Below are 20,065 nucleotides of genomic sequence, written 5' to 3'. Positions count from 1 at the left end.
CTCCTGAGTGATTTTAATCGTATTTAGCTCCTCCCCCCCGAGAGTCCCCTGTTTGTCCAGTGTTGGGATATTCTTAGTGTCCTCTACTGTAAAGACTGAAACAAAATATTTGTTCAGCATTTTTGCCATCTCCATGTTTCCCACCATTAATTTCCCGGTCTCATCCTCTAAGGGACCTATGTTTGCCTTAGCCACCCTTTTTCTTTTTATATAATTATAGAAACTCTTGCTATCTGTTCCCTTTCTGGGCCAGAGAGGTTGAGTGGCATTGCAGAAATGTAAATCTCGTCATTGGAAAGGTACTTACAATGTTAAGTAGCTGCCCTAACTTTCTGTGGCGAGTTTAATTGGCAATTAATGCGCAAATGCAGCAATTTCATAAAACTTAAGGAGAGGTTGAGGGTAAGCTGCCATTTCTGTGAGGCTAACAGAGAAGCCCCACAAATTGTCCAGCAACTTGTGGCAATTCGCAATTCACAGGGTATCTCTATCTCACCACAATATGCTGGACGATTTGCACATTAATAATGATGTGCGCATTAAACTCGTGCAATTTTGCCAGCAAATTCTGGCCCAATGTGATCCACACAAGACACTAAGTATAATTGGGCTACCTAGCATCTCTACTAAATCCCTTTAGTTTTAATTTTAAAGACATTTTTACTGTAGCTATGCTCTACACTCCTCCTCTACATATTATCAGTGTTGATAAATTTTAATTTATTTTTTAATTCCTTTGGTCTAAAAGTGTTTTTTCCCTCTAACAGTAATGATAACAGAGGTTTCATGAAGTTGGTCCTGATAATGTAAAAGCACAGAAAGCCCTGGAGAAGTTGTGCTAGGATATCAGTGGCAATCTCGGAGCCTTGCTATAATCCAACCTGATTTAGACAAGCGGTGATTAGCTCTGCATTTAAACTCCTGCATTGAAGAGGCAGAGCACCAAGCCATGACACTGTCTGAGAGTTTCAGAAGTAGGTGAAATGGTGTTAAGCTTCATCAATCATTGTTCATCCTTTTGTTTTAAATTGATGGAGAACACTAAAGTGTAGTGGCAGTAGGTATATTCCTGACATAAATATCGGGATCTGACTTAAGGACCAATATTTGATCTGGTGCCAATTCAACAATAATTTTGTGACTCAACCACTTCTCTGTGGTGTTATAGTGGATGGACTACAGAAATGAGCAAGCCATTTTCATTGAATACATTGTTTTTTGGGGGATTTGGACTGTACTGTGTCCAGAAGCAAGTGATTGGGTTCCTGCACTGCCTCCCAAACAAAATCCAAACATTTCGTAACTAGGCTTTGTAGAACAATGAAGTTACTGACTATGACAAGTAACTTTCTTGAGTATTCTTAGTGTTCTATTGATTATCTCAGATGTGATTACCAAGGTAGGGAACTCAGTATTTATAGCTGAGGGGAACTTAGCAGTATTGTAAGGGAGATTTGAATGGTGGATGTTATCCTCGAGCTTTCTCAGCAGAGTTATTACCCTGATCTTTTTCAGCTCTAAAGTCGATGAGTATTCGTCAGTGTCTAACCACAAACAAAGCAGACTGTTGTGCCACGAGCCCCTGTTCATCACTTTCTGTCAGGAAAATTCATAAAAATGAATACTCTGCAAAAGCTCGTAAACAATTCCATAGACTTTCAACAATATTTCAGTTTAAAATATCAAACACAATTCTGTTTGTACCTGGAACTCTCCACAGCACTATTATTGAATAATATAGAATCATAGAATGATACTGCACAGAAGAAGGCCATTCGGCCCATCCTGCCTGTGCCGGCACTTTGAAAGAGCTATCCAATTAGTCCCACTCCCCTGCCCTTTCTCCATAGCCCTGCAAATTTTCCCCTAGATTTCCTCTAGATATGTCTCCTAAATTTTTAAACAGAACAATGCAATGACATAATTTGCTTATTGGTGGCATTTGATGCTAGTGTAAGAAAGTGCCTTTTGCGGGTTAATGCTGTAGTAGATAGATTCTGATGAAGTTTAACCCATGACAGCTCTCCAGTGAAGCAGTAATGTTTTTTGAAAGGAGAATTTAGTTGTTTTTTTAAATTGACAAACACTGGTACACAAAGAAGGTGATCTCCGGCTTTATCTCCGTTGGTGTTGGTGATGAGCAGGACAAGTGATTTGTTGCGACATGTAATTTATTGTCGCTCAGAAACTGACATTTTTTATTGCCTCTGGGACCTTCCATGCAAAATCATGATATTTTGGGAATAAATCTGGTTACATGAAGTTAATGTAGAAATTCACAGCATTTGTTGCAGAGTGTTATGTCATGCCATACTAAAACATTTGCAACAGTGATGGACCGATAGTTCGACTGACGCAGCCCTTTTGGTAGTAATGCCCTACCACCACTTACATAGAATTTACAACACAGAAGCAGGCCATTCGGCCCAATTGGTCTACGCTGGTGATTATGCTCTGCAAGAGCCTCCTCCCACCCTGCTTCATCTAACCCTATCTGCAATCTTTCTATTGCTTTCTCCCTCATGTACTTATCTAGCTTCCCTTTAAAGACACCTATGCTATTCATCTCAGCTACTCCTTGCGGCAGCAAGTTCCATGTTCTAAGCACTTATAAAGAAATCTGAAACCTGGTCACAGCCGCTATTAGCAACTAAAATAAATGTGCTCTGAGAGCAAAATCTAGCCCAGGGTACTTTTCTAATGCAATGTGCTCCATCTGGGGCTACAGCAAAGCACCGGTGAAACTCTATCAAGAGGAAGCAGGTGAGTCTGAATGTCAGTCAAGACTAAGATTTGCACTTGAACTTTCTGATTGTGTGTCTAAAGCTCTGGTGGTAGGACTGCTGGGCTGCCCTGCAATTTATCTCTGCTTTGATGCAGAAATGTTGGCTACAATCCTCAAAGGATCCAACAAAGACTTTTAATGGTAGGTGTACTGAAGCACGATGCCACAGAACGAGAAGAGTTGGATTGTCCCTTGCAAATCGCCAAGTAGTGAGGTCTGATGTCGATCAGGTTGTTGAGAAAAGTGCAGTGTGGAGGCCAGATGCTTATACTCAGTACAGAGGAGAAGAAGAAAAAGAGAGAGTAAGGCTTCTTTCTTGTATCTTCCAGTAGATAGATACAGCAGTACTGGAACTTCTGTTGTTCACCACCATCTTGTTGAGAGGTCATGCATGGCACTGGAATACTTACAGCATAGATAACAGTGATTTTCATAAATGGAGAAAAATAAAAGACTGCCAAAATCCAATTTAATTTCAAAACTGGAGTCAAACAGTTAGTTGTGAACCTTGTGATCTATAATAACATCCACTTGTACGGGGTAGAAATTGGTATGCTTTGCGCCTGTTTGTTGGGCATCTATGTTGTCCACTTAAATGGCCTACCCTGGTAACTGCTTATATGATGAATAATATTCTTTAAAAATAACATGACATCTGCCTATGTCAGGTGACCCTGAGCCACTTTTTTTTTTGTTGCAATAACTCTTAGTAGAATTTGTGCAAGTGGATGTGATTTCACAAACATCAGTTGTGTAGAAACAGTCCCTCGCTGCACAGTTTGTATTGAATAGGACTTTTAATATTCACTTTTCTGGAAATTAATATGTAGATAATATTTACTGACCTTTTCTAAATGATAAGATGGCACTTACAGGAAATTAAAATCCAGGAACTCTGGTTTACATTAATGAACTGAAGGGATTATAAATAATACACTCCTTTATAACTGAGCCCTATCCAGGCAGTGTTATTCTTTATTTGGTGCACAGATGAAAGTAAGGTGAGAGTTGTTATGAGGTTTTTGCAATGTAATCCTACCCCCCACCCCACACGCTTACAAACTAGTTGTGAAATCTGCTTCCCACTTGCAGTACAAGTTATGTATAAATTCTCAACTTCTACTGGAATATTCCAAGTCCAATCAGTACATAGATGAGCTTCTCACAATAACTAGTTATTTACTCTCATGCCATGAAAAGATAGTTGGACTGAAATAATGAAAAATAATGACTCTAATCCCAGTTAATGGCAGTGGATACAGAATCTTTTGTCTCTTCTGCATCTCATGGTTGAGTTGCTCCTTAGCAGGTGGGCCTCTTCTAGTGGTCTGTGCTGTTATAGACAGCGGTGCTATATTTTCTCTCTTGTCCTTTAAGGCCATCCCAGCTTTGATTAATATCTGATTTCTTTTGGAGGCCAAGTTGATTTTTTTTTGGGCTATTTCCTTCCAAAGGTAGTAACCTGATACAAATGACTTCAATTTTACTGGCATATTGAAGTGCCATTTTCCTTACAAAAGGCAAAATTTATATTGATACCTTATTAATATTTATTGATACCTTATTAATATTTATTTTCTGAGGAAAAGAGGAATCTCAGCATTGCTTCACACTTTCTTTTGCCTCAACTCCCATTTCCATCCATACAACAATAAAACCTACCTCTTTGACCAAGCTTTTGGTCACCTGTCCTAAAATTTCCTTATATGGCTCGGTGTCAAATTTTGTTTGATAACGCTCCCCTGAGGCGCCTTGAGACGTTTTACTACGTAAAAGACCCCATATAAATGCAAGTTTTTGTTGTTGATTGTACCGACTGAAATAGGGGCAATTGTGCAACAATCCTATAGGATGGAAAGGCAATTCCAATCTCTATTCAAACAAATATATTCTCAAAATAGACGAAGAGTTCACCTTTATAGTATTGACTTTTGCCAGCGTTTGGTTGCCCAAAACTCATAATCGACCCCATACAGTGGTGAAGTATTCAAATATTACTCTTTGTATAATATATAGCCATTTCATATCTCTTTATTGTTGTATTACTTTTAGTTTATTTTGACATTGTAATTATGAAAATAATTTCAAGGATGAGAACTAGATTTGTTTTCTGTTAAATGGTAGAATGCAATTGAACAAATAATTTGCAAAAGTATGTGGGGCTGATGATCTATTACTACTGTGTAATATTGAATACAGAATATCTTGATTACATTTTCAATTTTTCTTCCCTTCTCCCCCTCCTCTGCAGTACCGAGGGGCTACAACATTATTGCAGGTGCTGTCTTTCAGATAAGACATTAAACCAAGGCCCACCTGCTTGTTCAGGTGGATGTAAAAGATCCCTAGCACTTTTTGAAGATGAGCAGGGAGTTTTCCTGGTGTTCTGGCTTATACTCCTTCCTCAACCAACAGTACCAAAAACAGATTAACTGGTTGATTATCTGATTTGATGTTTGTGGGACCTTGTGTACAATTGACTGCACCCTTTGCCTATATAGCCATGGTCACCAAGCACTTTGGGATGGGACATAATAAGGCATTATATGAATCAACTGTTCCTTTCTTCTTTCCCTCAATGGGATAAAGTGCCACAGGTGTCAGGAGGCCTTGCACACCTTACCTAAGTAGCCTTTCACCATTTGTGCATCTCAAGCAAGTACCACCAGACCATTCAATTGTGGACGCAATCAAACCCATTCCTCTCCTGACTCAATGTCCATTTGCCCTTTTAAGCGGAGGTCACTGGATGAAGAGCACACATATAAACTTACAAAGAAAAAGGGCAAGAAGGGCAAGAAGGGACCATAAAGCCTATCAATGTTCACCCTATCAATGTTCACCCTATTTGTAAATTGCTCAACAACTCTCTGAAGCAATCAAGCAAGCTCCAGAAGGCTACGGTTAGCCAAAACATGTTGCTATGTTTCACAACCGTCAATGGCCCTGTTTGCCAAAAATCCATTCATCACCCTCCTGAAGTTTCTAACCTCCTCCACTTCCACTGATTCCCTGGGTAGGCTATTTCCCATATTCATTTTCTGCATGGAGAAATTAGAGGAACGATCTGATGGGTGCGTGCTCCCAGCGTGGAGCCTTAGACATTAGCAGTACATATTGGGAAATCAATGATGCACTCCCACATTTTCTATCCATTAATTTTAATTGACAGAAAATGTCGATAGCATGCCTGCAGTTTACCAATATGTGATCCCGAAGGGCAAAGCTCCTCACTGGAGGCAGGACTTCATAAAATTGTAGTTAACTTTGTAGTTGCTTTTTCGTGTCTAACAATTGACACTTCTGAGGACTTTTGCTCTATCCCTCGTATTATACATCCTAAGATCATGTTTTTTTTAACCACTGCTGCAAATTGTGTTATTCACTAAAAATCCCATTCCTTCTCCTGCATCCTTTCCTGCAGACTGTCACCATTTATCTTGGGCACAGTTTATTTCTGGAGCAGGGTTGAGAGGCCTGCAGCTTCGCTCACATTTGTTCCTGGATTTTTTAACGCACGTTCCAGCCTGGGGCAGGCCTGTGCCTGGAGTTTATCCAAGCCATGCAAATGTCTTGAGAAGGAATAACAGAAGCAGTTGCCTTCTCTCAGAGGGTGCCCATAGAGGAAATCTCCCCTTATAACAGTGTTACTGCCTCATAGAAGCTCCTAATAGGAGAAGCAAGTGTTCAAATAATTTTACATTAACTTAATTGGGACCTTACATCCACGTGTCAGACAATACCAGCATCCATAAAATAAATTACATCTATTTTCTCTCTGGATAGGAGAAGCTTGTACTTGCTCATTTTCACTTCCTGGTACTGTGATAAATTCTTACTGTAGGTTTAATGATGACGAGTTTTATGTTTAAGGTGTCCAAGCAGGAAGAATCAGATCCTTTGAGAAATTTAAAAACCTTGATGTCAACATATGTATTTTCCTGCTTTTGGATTGATAATTGCTTGGAGGTTGAACATTTGGCAGGGAGAAGGGAAAATGGCTCCTGTACAATGATACATTTGCTTATCAAGATACACTTTTAAATATAAAATGAAGCCCTCTTATTGTATCCAAACAGCAATCCAAATCTGTGTTTATAAAACAAACGAGAGCAGATGGAGACACAACCAAGGAGGAAATGAAAAAGGAAATTGAAGTGATAAAAATATAAGAATGTAAGATGGTAAAATTAGTGAGAGAGGGTTGTGAAATGTTTTAAATCAAGTTTGGAGGTATTAAAGGATGATATCAATGACCAGGAATATTGATATGCTAATATCTACATGAAGATAATGGCAGGAAATTGAATCCTAGGTTCGATATGAAGATCTTTAGACATCTACATCTTATTACTTCCAGTTAGCTGTAGCTGAATGAGATACTTTAAGCTATAAAAATTCATGAAAGAAATAGCATCCCACTCAAAAATAAAATGACATAAATTCACAGAGATGAATAAGAAGTGATTTTGTATTTTTTATTTCTCTAGTAAGTGGATTATGATATATATATATATATAATAAAGCAATAATGAACACTTTTCTCTCATTTCCATCTCTCTTCATCTATGCCTATTAAACTTTTTAAAACAAAATATCTAAAAGGTAATATTTTTGACTTTCTTCATTTGAAGTCAAGATTAAATTTCAATCTTTAAACTGAGGAAACAAAACCATTGTCAATGTTGAAAACTAAGAAGAAATAACTTGAATTCATATAGCACCTTATTGCATTTTTAGGACATCCTAAAGTGCTTTCTGACCAATGGATTGCTTTCGAAGTGCAGCCACTGTTGTCATGTAGGTAAATGTGACAGACATTTTGCACACAGCAAAGTCCCACAAATAGCAAATGAAAGGTTGAGTGAGGAACATTAGCCAGGACACCAAGAAAACCACCTGCTCTTCTTCAAAAAGTGCCACAGGATTTTACATTCACTTGAAGAGGCACATGGGGGTCTTAGTTTATGAATGAAAGTTGAATGATTCAATTCCTAACTATTATTTTTAATTGACAGTTTATAGGAGGTTGAGAATGAAGCACACAGCATGAAGAAAATTTATTCACACAAAAAAAATCGCTTTGGATACTTTGACAGTTCTGAACTTGTTTTGTTTTTGAACTGGTTCAAAACTACAGCAGGACACAAAGCAAGAAGGGCTGGAATTCACTTTTTTTTACAAACAACAACAACTTGCATTTGTACTGCACCTTTAACATAGTAAGATGTTAAACATACAGCTTTTATTTTTGGTTCAAACATATTTCAACTGTCACTAGTTAAAAGTGACAAATTCAGAACATATAATTAATTTTGAACATAATAGAACATCTAAATCTTTTCATTCAAAACAGAATTTATTTTACAATGAAAACTTGAATACATGAAAAGGAAATGACAGTTTACTGCTGCCATTACACTGAAATTACTGGGCTAAGACGGGTAGGTGTAACTCGCAATAAACACCTGAATGTTACTGAAGAATGCATGTCACTGTGTCTCAGTTCTAAGCTCAGCCAGTGGAGAGCTCTGTGCAAGTGTGCTCACATTGAGCCCTATTGCCAGCTGGTAAATTTAATGTTTCGAGAGCACACAAACTATCATATAACATTAAAAAGATCCTGCTTTAGTTTGCAAAATGAATAGACTATTCAATAGATGACTTGGATGCTTTTTAAAAGTAGCTCCACACCGGAGCCGAGTTGCACTACACCCAGTGTGAAACCAAGAGAGTATGAGGGTATGGTAGCATTGTGGTTATGTTACTGGACTAGTAACCCAGAGGCCTGGACTAAAATCTGGAGTCATGAGTTCAAATCCCACCACGGCAGCTGGCAAATTTAAATTCAATTAATTAAATAAAAATCTGGAATTAAAATACTAGTATCAGTAATGGTGGCCGTGAAACTACCGGATTGTCGTAAAAACCCATCTGGTTCACTAATGCCCTTCAGGGAAGGAAACCTGCTGCCCTTACCCGGTCTGGTCTATATATGACTCCAAACCCATAGCAATGTGGTTGATTCTTAATTGCCCTCTGAAATGGCCTAGCAAGCCACTCAGTTGTAAAATCTCGCTACGAAAAGTCACCACACGGACTACAGCGGTCCAACAAGGCGGCTCACCACCACCTTCTCAAGGGCAATTAGGGATAGGCAATAAATGCTGGCCTCGCCAGCAGCGCCCACATCCCATGAACGAATTTAAAAAAAACTTAGCAGAGGTGGTTGAGTTTCTCAAGTCAAATTGTGATAAGATGCTACATTGACAATCAGACTTCCAAATCACATTACTGATTGTGCGTTGATGCAAAGCATAAACCACTTTGAATTGAAGCAAAAGTGTTAGTATAATAATACCTTAATTCAAGAAATACACTTAATATCTCTTGAGACCCACTACTGCCCCCCCAAGAACACACTGCTTTAGCAATGAGTGGGCAGCAGATGAAATTGTTTAATTTATAGGTTAAAGCCATAAAAGATTTCAATTTAAAGGTATCAGTGCATCCAATGTGGTCAGCTGTGTCACATTTTAGCAGGTTTCATAAGTAATGGCACACTGAATGTTACAAATCTTTCTGTCAGCCCATTGTACCACAAAAGGAGATTTTTATCTCACTGCTGTCAGAGATAAATCATATCTGGGCTTTGCAGTCCCACCAACTCTGCAAAATCAGCAGGACAAACACTCCCACACCTAAAGAAATTGACTCGTTTTATCAAAGCACTTGCTTCCCCTTCACATCTATATGGAAAGTAAAACAGAAAACTCCCCTAATCCACGGGGATTTACACTGCCATTTCTCCTGCTGATATTTATATATTTTAAATCACCTCCCCACTGCTATGAATAAACAGAGCACGGAGAGCAAATAATGGAGAAAAAAAAGCAAAGATATTTAGTGGAAAATATGGTATAATTACTGCCTTCTTGACGGATCAGGCATCAGATCAGAATTAATGTATCCATGAAGAGTCTGGGGCCCAAACAATCTCAAGTAACAGTACAAACATAGAATTTGGAGGGAGTAATAGTAACCTTAAAGGAGTGGCAATCTGTAAATATCATTATTACCTTGGACCAAAATATATTTTTTAAAGTTTCATTGCACCAGATTTTGCTGTGAGTGGTGACTGAATGGTGCCAGCCATTCGTTAGACTTGCACTTGCTCATAGAGATTCTCTGGGGTTTTGCACAGCAAGTTGCCATCAGCCAAACATCCAAACAGGGCATCTGGGACCTGTGTGAACAAGGCAAGCAACTGTGTATTTCCTTAACCAATCAGATTGAAGAATCGTTAATGAGAAGCACAGAATCTGAACAGTAAATAAGTTAAAATAGTTAATTCAATGTCAAATCAGGTGCAGAAAGAGAAATAAAGAGAGGGGAAGAAAGATCGGATTAAGAGAGAGAGAAAAGAGACAGAAAGATAAAGTAAAAAAGTTATTTAAATTTTTAAAAAATCTCCAACAATAATTAAAAGCTGAAGGAATGAGACTCCACACTTGTAAAAGTTAATTTTCAGTGCCAGAGAGGACGTTTGACAGTAATTAAGACTTGCCACGTCGTTAAAAGGGTACTTAGACAGGAATGGACAAGCCCTAACTGTTTGTGGCGAATTTAGTCCATATCTACGACGTCAATACAGGAACTTCACGCCGTTGAATGTATTTGCGCGGTGGATACAAACTAAACCCGCCACAGATATTTAGAGCTAGTAATTAGTAGCATAAGTACACTTTTAACAACATGATACGTGTTAATGACTACCAATCAACATCTCTGGCCCTGAAAATGAACTATTACAAGTGTGGAGTCTCATTCTTTCAGGTTTTGAATTTTTCAGGGAGATTTTACTTTTCTTACTTTTCCTTTCTATATCTTTTCTCTCTCTCTTAATCCAATCTTTCTTTCCCTCTCTTCGTTTCTCTTTCTGTACCTGATTTGACATTGAATTCATCCCCTTTAATCCACCCTCCTTCTCAGTCCTTCCTATGTTTATTTCCCAATCCTTAAATCTCATATGTTAAGGAGATACCCTGCCGCTTACCCTGTTCACTCAGGTCCCTGATGCCCTGTTTCCCTCGCTGCCCCGTTATCAGCTCACACTTTCAGCAACTTTGTGGCCAAAAATTTTTTGAGGTGATGGGTGCAGAGCCAAGTCTAACTAACGGCAAATGCCGTTAGATGCCCTGCTGCATCAAAATCTGGCTCTGTGTATTTCTTGATGTTTTCCTCACTTGTGTGTGGATATAGTGACACATACAACGAGAGAAACCTAAGAACATGCACAGGATACAGGAAGCTTTTTGTTTGTTATCAGGCAGGACTGCATGAATTGGTAAAAAAATTTCCTTTTCCAGGTATTCTTGCCAACTCATTACTCTGCAGCTGTGAATTCAATAGCCTTTTGTTACATCCAATTTTAGCTAATGAATAGCTATATTAATTAGCAACAACTACAGAATGCATGACATCCGTTCCTTGTTCAGTCAATATTCAAATTGCTAAAAAGTGCACATAGAGTGAAAGAGATTTATGAACATATTCCACTTTCGCACTTACAACAACATTTTAACTGGGAAGAATTGTGCATTAAAAAGTATTTTTGTAGTTCAAACACATTGAAGTGGTTTTGTACTAAGATGTCATAGTAGGAAAATATGATTTTTATTTTCATTTATATTACAATAATTTATAACACTTCTAGTGTAAGAATGTCGAGTGTTAATATCTATCGTTTAACAATGGTTCAGTCCAGTAGTTGCTTTCTCAGGATATTTGCTCAGAGGTGTAATATGTGAATATCAAGTAATACAAGCAGTTAAGTAATTGAGATTAATTATGCTCCACGAGTATTGTATACATTAGTCATTAGATGTTCAAAAGCCAGTACGACCACAGGGGAACATTAATAATTTTAGTGAATAGACTTGACTTCCAAATTATGAACTTGTTGCAGAACTTAATATGATTCTATTTCACTCATTGTTAAAGCACATTAGGAATAAAGGGGCATTGCTTCTGCCGAGGGGGGTTTTCAGGCAGATGTAATTATTGAAACAGCCAAGAACAATCTGTCCTGAGAAAAAAAAATTGCTCAAAATATGCCATGGTGGACAATAGCATAACGTTGTGATGGAACGGGCACTGCACATTGTGTCTGCAGCCAAAGCCATTAACAAACTGAATCTAGAGCCTGTTAGCTGCTCATCCACTAAGCAGGGTACTGTTAAATTAGCTCTGAAAGGATGAAGTACGTTTGGTGAAAGCAGATGGTCTTTAAAGCAGTGCTGGAAGCTTTTGCAGATGAATTGAGAATAGTGCAAAGATAAATTATGAAGCAGCACAATGAATGGCTAAGAGGGTCTTTAGGGAGATGAAGCAGAATGAGTGCATTGAATTCATCTGGAAGAATATGCATTACACAAAAACAATCTCCTTTTTCCAATGGCTAAAATTTGTCGTCAATTATGTTGGAAAGAATTTCTCATCTAATGCCAATGGCTTACAAGGCCAATACTCTTCAATAAGCCCAGACTGTAGCAGGGATTTATCTGTATGGGGGTTGCAAAAGACAGTGCTGTGTGTTGTAGAGCTACAAGACCTCAATTAATCCATTCACTGAGAGGAAGTGGACTCTTAGACATGTTGCTTAACGAATGGTGGGGTGACAGATATTAATGTCATTTATGCCGAATTCCTAAAAGGCGTTGCTAGGGTTGGGGGAGGGGTGCGGGGAAGAGACTGGAAGGCAAATAGTAATGAAGATTAGTCATAGGCCCTTAAATGAGAGTATAGATTGAGGAGTATATAATCAGTAAGCCTCGTACACAATGTTGGAATTGGATCACTGTTAAATATTGTTGGTTGTGTGGCCATGCTGTGTGCAGGAGAATGCTGACAAAGCATTCACATAACTTATGCCACGTTCCCATTTACCACACTCTTTGCAGGAGAGACTCCTCGTGGCTGCTATGTGCATAGCAAGACTCAAATCCATGCTCATCAGTAGTTAAATGACCAAATGGTGATAATTTTTCTTGATTGGGGGAGAAGGAAGAGTTAAGCAGGGTCACTTCAGGGTCAAGCTGGCTTTAAGATGACATTTCTGGCCATAGAAAATTGGAACCATGTTGATGCTCTATGGCAGACTGAACCAAGTAAGTCTTGAGTATTCTAGGGCACTGATGATGATTGATTAGATACCCTGGATCATCGATGGGATCTGGACTGCTGCAGTTCTTCTCACTCTTATCCAAATAACCCTGCAAGCCACTGTCCTAATAGCGAGGTTAGTCCTAGGTAGATAAGCTGCAGTTTTAGGCAGTTGAACTCCTGCAGTATTCATATGCACACTTGGGGATTCTTTAGCCTTGGCTCTGCTAACTTGCACCAACGTTTTCTCTGCTTGGATATGTAGTGTGTGTCCCTCCTGGGAAATATGTGCACTCCGTATCAGGAAAATAATAACTGTATTTGTGTGGATTTCTCAGTAGTTTAGTTTGGAGAATCTTAAGCATGGCGATGGTTCACATGATTGGTGAGACACCTTACTAAGCAAAATAAAAAAAATGTCTGCTGCAGTGAAAGATGTTCAAGTGAAGTTTTTTGGGGTGAGGGTGTTAGATTTTAATTAAACTTTTGTCTTCTAAAAAATATAATTATGTGACTTAATGATGTAATTGCACCCCTGATCATGTGATTGCACATATTTCTGTTTGCAAGCTTTGTAATATGTTTGGCAGGATACTTTAATAGTGACTGTGATAATACCCTTTGAATTTAATACAGTGACCATCTCTTTAGAAATAAAGAAAGAAAGACTTGCATTTTTTTAGCACCTTTACTGTAAATAACTGCTCCATTCACTAGACAGGACTAGAAAACAAGGTGGGGGGGGGGGGGGGGTAGAAGATATGGTACAGCTATAGAAAGCCCTGATTAGACCACATCTGGAGTACTGTGTTCAGTTCTGGGAACCACACCTTAGGAAGGATATATTGGCCTTGGAGGGAGTGCAGCATAGATTTACTAGAATGAAACCTGGACTCCAAGGGTTAAATTACAAGGAGAGATTACACAAACTAGGGTTGTATTCCCTGGAATTTAGAAGATTAAAGGGGTTATTTGATCGAAGTTTTCAAGATATTGAGGGGAACTTATAGGGTAAGTAGAGAGAAACTATTTCTGCTGGTTGGGGGGGGGTCTAGGACTGGGGGATGTAGCCTAAAAATAAGAGCCAGGACTTTCAGGAGTGAAGTTCGGAAACATTACTACCTGCAAAGGGTGGTAGAAGTTTGGAACTCTCTTCCACAAATGGCAGTTGATGCTAGCTCAATTGTTAATTTTAAATCTGAGATTGATAGATTTTTGTTAACCAAAGGTGTTATGGGATATGGGGCTAAGGTGGGTATATGGAGTTAGGCCACAGATCAGCCATGATATCATTGAATGGTAGAACATGCTCGTGGGGCTAAATGGCCTACTTCTGTTCCTATGTTTCATACGAGGAGCGTTGAGTGCACTTTAAAAAAAAATACACCTCACAAGGGTTCAATTTTCTTAATTCTAGAAACATGTCTTCTTATTTTTAGTTTGGCACAATAATATCTAGACTCAAGGTGCGGGCATAAATAAATGAACACCTTGGTAAAAGTTTATGAAATATTGGGGCAGAAGTTGCTCGGTAACTTGTTACCGCCGCTCCGTAGTTTTAAATTAATGACTTACTTACCGCAGTCTTTACTTCGGGCACTTCCTCAAACAGAAAGCAGAGAATAGCCCAGCGTCAGTTCAAACAAAACTAGATCCCGTGGGAGAAGCGAGAGGATTACTCTCTCCCCTCGACCAATCAGATTGCTGCATTTTTGACATGCTGCAAAACCATTTCTGCAAGTTTGGAATGTGAAATCCAAGAAGTGAAAGGTACAACATTAAAATCATTGTAAAACAGTTATAGACTGCGGAAAAAGAGAGGGTAAGAAATAATCGAATTAAATAAAAGAGACAGAAGAGAAATGTTAAAAATAATGTTTAATTTTTTAATTATTTTTTTTTAATGACCAAGAACAAGTAAAATAAGGAGTAATGAGACTCCACATTTTTAAAAGTTAATTTTTAGTTGTTTAGCAGTTATTAAGGCTTACCGTGCTATTCAAATTTGTTTAGATCTGTTAATTTTAAGCGTACCTGTTTTGTGGCGACATTACTTACGTTCCAGCTTCGCAGATGAGCAAGTTGGCGCTTTTTCAATGATTTCACTCATTGCAGCCGGTGATATCCCTTTAATTCGAAGCTGTGATATCGCCGGCAAACCAGGAGGAGCAGGTTCTGGATTTCTGCGTTTTACTGCGCATGTGCGAAGGCTGGAACTTGCTCCTTCAATTCATCACAAACAACGGAGAGCAGTGATGAGCTCCGTTCTTTTCCAAGCAATTTCTGCCCCATTGTCTCATATGGTCGTCAGTCCTCAAATCTGTTACAATTGAATACATAATCTTGATAGAAACCTGTTATTACCAGTTAATAATTTTGTAAACTGGATTACAGAAATAATAGATAAATGTGAGTATTACTTTGAGGAAGGTGATACCTTCTCAGCATAGAAGTCATACTACTGGAGAAATAATTTACAGTAATTATGACGTTTTAAGGACTCAAACAAAATTACAGGGTCAGCCGATTTATCCTAAAGTGAACATGACCTGTCTAAAATTCCTTTCTAACAGCTACTGTGTAAAACCACAGCAAATCCTCACTCACGATTATTTTAGTGATGGGAACAATAACTTGCTTTGTTCCTTTAATATGTTTTGTGGTGAGATGACATAGTTTGCAGCTTTCAAATATTTATTTTCATGGATCACATAAAGGTCCCCCCACCTCACTCCCTCAGCTAAGTTATAGAATTAAATTAAAAAATAATTTTGTTCAATTAGAAACGTAAAAGCACTCACCCCCAAGCATAAGCTTAGTTAGAATTAGAAATTACTGTTTGAATTTGATGCTTTGCTTCAGTGGCAGATTGTAGGGGAGTGAGGCATCGGGCCTTTTGGGGTCAATGAGCCATGCTCACAGGCTACATATGGCCCATTGGCTGCTTTTAGATATAATTAATTATGTCAATAAAGTATACACTTATTGTATTCTGACTTAGCCTTGGATCTGGCATGGAACCACTTTTGTGCAAATTTTAATAAGTTGCCACCATTTTTCACATGTGTTGATTTAGTATTTTCCTGGACATATTTTCTTGGCTTAGAAAGCGAACTGGGACAGTTTGGACCTGAGCCAACAATTTTCCAATGACTCAATTTTGAAGAAATTCAGTTGGCGGAAAGCTCAATCAATTTTTGTGGTCAGACCTCACTTGCATTGACTAGGTGAGCTGCCCGAGCTAACCATGTTGCTTATAGGCAGCTCGCCATTTCGGAGAATGGGAAATTGCCATAGGCCTGCAGCAGCACCTTAAAGGGGAGGGGTAGAAGCATGGGGAGTGGAAAAGAGCAGCAGGGAATTTTTTGTAGCACCCACAATAGTGTGGAGATGAAATAATGGAAGCCTTTAAAGGCTGAAAACGCACAAAACAATGCAGAAAAAAAATGAATGCTAAACCTACTTCCAGCTTTCCCTGACTACAGGTAAGGATCCCATTAAATATCGCTGGAAATGGTCACCTCCCAACCCAAACGTCCCATGGTTTGTGAGTGGGTTGAGGAACTAGCAGTAGCAACACGGATTGAGATTAAAATGTCATCAGGGTCTTAATTGCATAATTTGACCCCTGTTCACACGAGGTTCCTGTTGTTTCCAGCGTGAGCAGAAACAGGATGCCAATCAATCATCAGCACATGTAACCCGACCTTCACGTACTCTAGATGGTGACCTGAATATTATTAAACAGTGCTGAAAGTAGAATGGAATGATTTTTAGTAGTTTTCCTGCAATCAAAACTTGTATAAGTTTATTTAGAAAGAAAAACGCCAAGTTCTTCAGTTAGTAGGCTTCATTGCTTCAAGCGTCCAAACCTTTGAGTTCCACTTGCAACTTTGGGTCAAATGGAAATGGGCAGCAGAAGCAAGGTCACATCTTATGGTAGCGAGTTCAGGGCCATGGGAGTGACATTACCAAAAAAGCCCCATTACAAATTTTTTAGGTTCAAACCCTAAAAGAACAACCATGAGGCTTTGTTACACCCTCAAGCAGAATCATAGCGCTGGCTTTCAAAATATGCATTATTTACATTGTGTGTCAGACTGAATTATTTATTCCAACCAGAAGTAAACTACCTCTTAGTTACCACGTGCCCATTCAGGTACATTGTATTTTCAATACCCACTAGTACAGTTTGATACGACTGTCGGAGCCTGAAATTAAATACTGGATTGTGATATACACCTTGTATGGAGTGCTGTAAGTGCACAAGTTTTCATGTTACAATTGAAGAATAGTCTGGCTGAACGCATATTGGCCTTTCTCTTTCCAAATTCTGGCATTAAGTTTAGTATCAAAACAGTCAATTTCTGCCGGAGTGTGAAATAGGAATTTTATCATTTTACGATGAAATATGAATATTAAATAAACAGGTTACTGACTGCTCAGTAGATTTTGTGGACATTTTTTTGCCTTTGGATGGGGTTGGTGTGGGAATGAGTGCACAAGAAGGTAAGTTGTATTTCTTAAGATATAAATTTCCATTTTAGGCCTTATAATATCGTGTGCCATGAACAGCAATTCACCATTTTATTCGATTTCAGTTTAGGTGGGCCAAATTTTGAAAAGAACAGTTAGCACAGTTTCTTTCAAAGTTTATCTCCCCCGTGTTTACATTAATAATAATCATCATCATTTTCTCAACACTAAGATAAAATGGAACAAAAAACATTTGCTTACATTGCAACCCATCTCACTTTGGATCAATGTGCACAAATACCTCCAGGCACTACAACATGGGGTGAGCAAATTGTTTTTTGGACATAGACAATGATTTTAGAATGAAGATTGGGCTAAAACATTATTTGCAGTGGCAGCGATTGTCAAATTCAAATTTTGACCTATTTTATAGTTCTGGTCACTTCTCCAAATATATACAGCATTAGAAATCGGCAGAAAATCACTTTTTAAAGACACATATGACTGGCTTTCATTATTTCAAACACTGTGCAGGTCATTCAAACCTCAGCAGTATCATGCTGACAAATTACAGTTTGAGTTATGCTCTGTTTGCCGTACACCTCAATATTTGGGTTTGTTCTAATTTAATGGGCCGGAAATCGCGCAGAGCGGCTTGGCATGGCTCTCTGCAGCTCCTGCAAATAAAAAGAACAAAAGTACTTACTGCAGGCTCTGCGGCATCCACTTGCTCAATTTTCAAGTTTTGTGAGCTTGTGCACTGTCAATTCATCCTCTCAGCAACGTAAGCTGATTCGTATGGGACAGCCTGTGGGAATGGAAGACCCGCCCACAGAATCTGTCAGGAAGAGATGTCACGCCCACAAGCAGGCTTCATTCATTTAAAGTCACTGTTCTGTACATCATTTTAAATAAAAATTTAACTTTTTTTTATAAAAAGCAAAGCAAATAATTGAATTAAAGTAAAGAGAACAGAAGTTAAAAGTAAAAAAAGTTAACTTTTTTTTTAATGAACAAAAAATATTACAATGAGGAGTAAAATGACATTCCACATTTTTAAAATTTAATTTTTAGTTGTTTAGCAGTCATTAAGAGTCATTGCGCTTTTAAAAAGTAGTGTAGACCTGATATTTTTCAGCGTACCTTTTGGTGGCGTAAGTAGTTACGTTCCAGATGGGCAAGTTCACGATTTTTCAGTGATTTCAACGATTGTAGCGTGCGATTCCCCTTTAATTCACAGCTGTCAAATCGTCGGCGAACCAATAGGAGCAAGTTCACGATTTCCAGGTTTTAGTGCACATGTGCAAATGCGTGAACTTGCTCCTTCGATTCGCCGTCAGAGACAGAGGACGCCGTTGAGGTACCCCGTTGTTTGGTGAGCAATTTCTGGGCTGATATCTTTTCTGAATTCAGTTAGAATTTCCATTCTCTTATCAGTACTATAGTGTTGAGTCCAATATTGATTTTTCATGTTTTTAAAATCACCTTATGTACTTGTATATATGTAACAGTTCAAAATGCTTGAAATAAACTCAGCTGTAGTAAGAAGAGCATGGCAGAAACCAGAAGTATAAGCCTGAATGTCAGAACTCAAAAACAGTAAAACAGAATCTTGAGATTCCTTAAGAACTAATCTTGCTTTGCTGTTGTGGTTTGTAGATTGGGCTATATGGTGAAAATCTTCTCAAACATTACTTGTTGCTTGGCAATTGAAACTCTTTGGAACTGACCTAAATTTAACTTTACACTCACCAACTGCCTTCCTTTGACCATTAACTTGAGGAAATGAAAATTGAGATATACCAGATATGGTCAAATAGTTGGCAGAGAGGAGCGAAGACCTACAAAAGCCGATAAAGATGAAAGATGGTGACAAGACAAAGAAAGGAACAAGGAAGAATCACAGATGGGGAAATAAATACACTGGTGTTGTTTGAAAGCTGACAACTTACTTTGTTTTTCATTTCACTCAACTAGAAAGCTACTTACCCCTGACAACTGGCAAGATGGCGATGGAGAATTTTCTAGCCTTGTTAGAGTCTTGTAACATTTTTCAAGCCACCCGTTATTGGTCAGACAACGGTTATATCTTTATAACTGCCACATTCCCTCGACTGGGGCTTATTTTAAACTAGTTGTTAAGTAGCTAAATATGCTAATCAAATACATTGTTATATATTTCCTGTTTAAATCTATTAAATAAGCAATTTACTCAAATTTTAGTTTGGATCACAAACCTGATGCTTAAAACTAGCACTGAAGTAAATTAATTTTGAGTTATACTGATAAACGTTGATGAAATTCTACGAGATTCTGCATTCTGATTCTCCATACACTAGTTTTCTTGTTACCTCAAATCATCTTCCCATCAGGGATGTTTTTACTGATTGAGTGTGACATTTTAAGTGATTAAAGGAGATGAAACATTGGTGTGTTAGTAACTTCCACAACAGTTATCAACATTCTTCTTTGATAAGCCAAAAGGACTGCAGTATGAGCAGTTGATTCACAAATTGCCACTCCCTCCTCTCCCAATTTCCCATGATGATATAAGCAGCCAAATTCACCCAACAGAAGCGCTCAAGTTTATGTGGGATCTGAATTCCCAATCAACTAGTCGACCTTGCTTGAGTAACAACA

The 20,065-nt window shown here is 38.4% G+C and overlaps 1 protein-coding gene across 5 annotated transcripts in view; it reads left to right on the top strand.

Moving 5' to 3' along the window:
- The window catches only part of LOC137344446 (metabotropic glutamate receptor 4-like), a 922,939-nt gene that overhangs the window by 592,100 nt on the left and 310,774 nt on the right, over positions 1–20,065 (top strand). The gene's annotated exons all lie outside the window — the stretch shown is intronic.

Source organism: Heptranchias perlo, chromosome 27 (assembly GCF_035084215.1).
Source record: "Heptranchias perlo isolate sHepPer1 chromosome 27, sHepPer1.hap1, whole genome shotgun sequence".
Classification (NCBI taxonomy): Eukaryota; Metazoa; Chordata; class Chondrichthyes; order Hexanchiformes; family Hexanchidae; genus Heptranchias; species Heptranchias perlo.
Note: the sequence above shows the minus strand (reverse complement) of the source record. Positions and strands in the feature narration are given on the sequence as shown.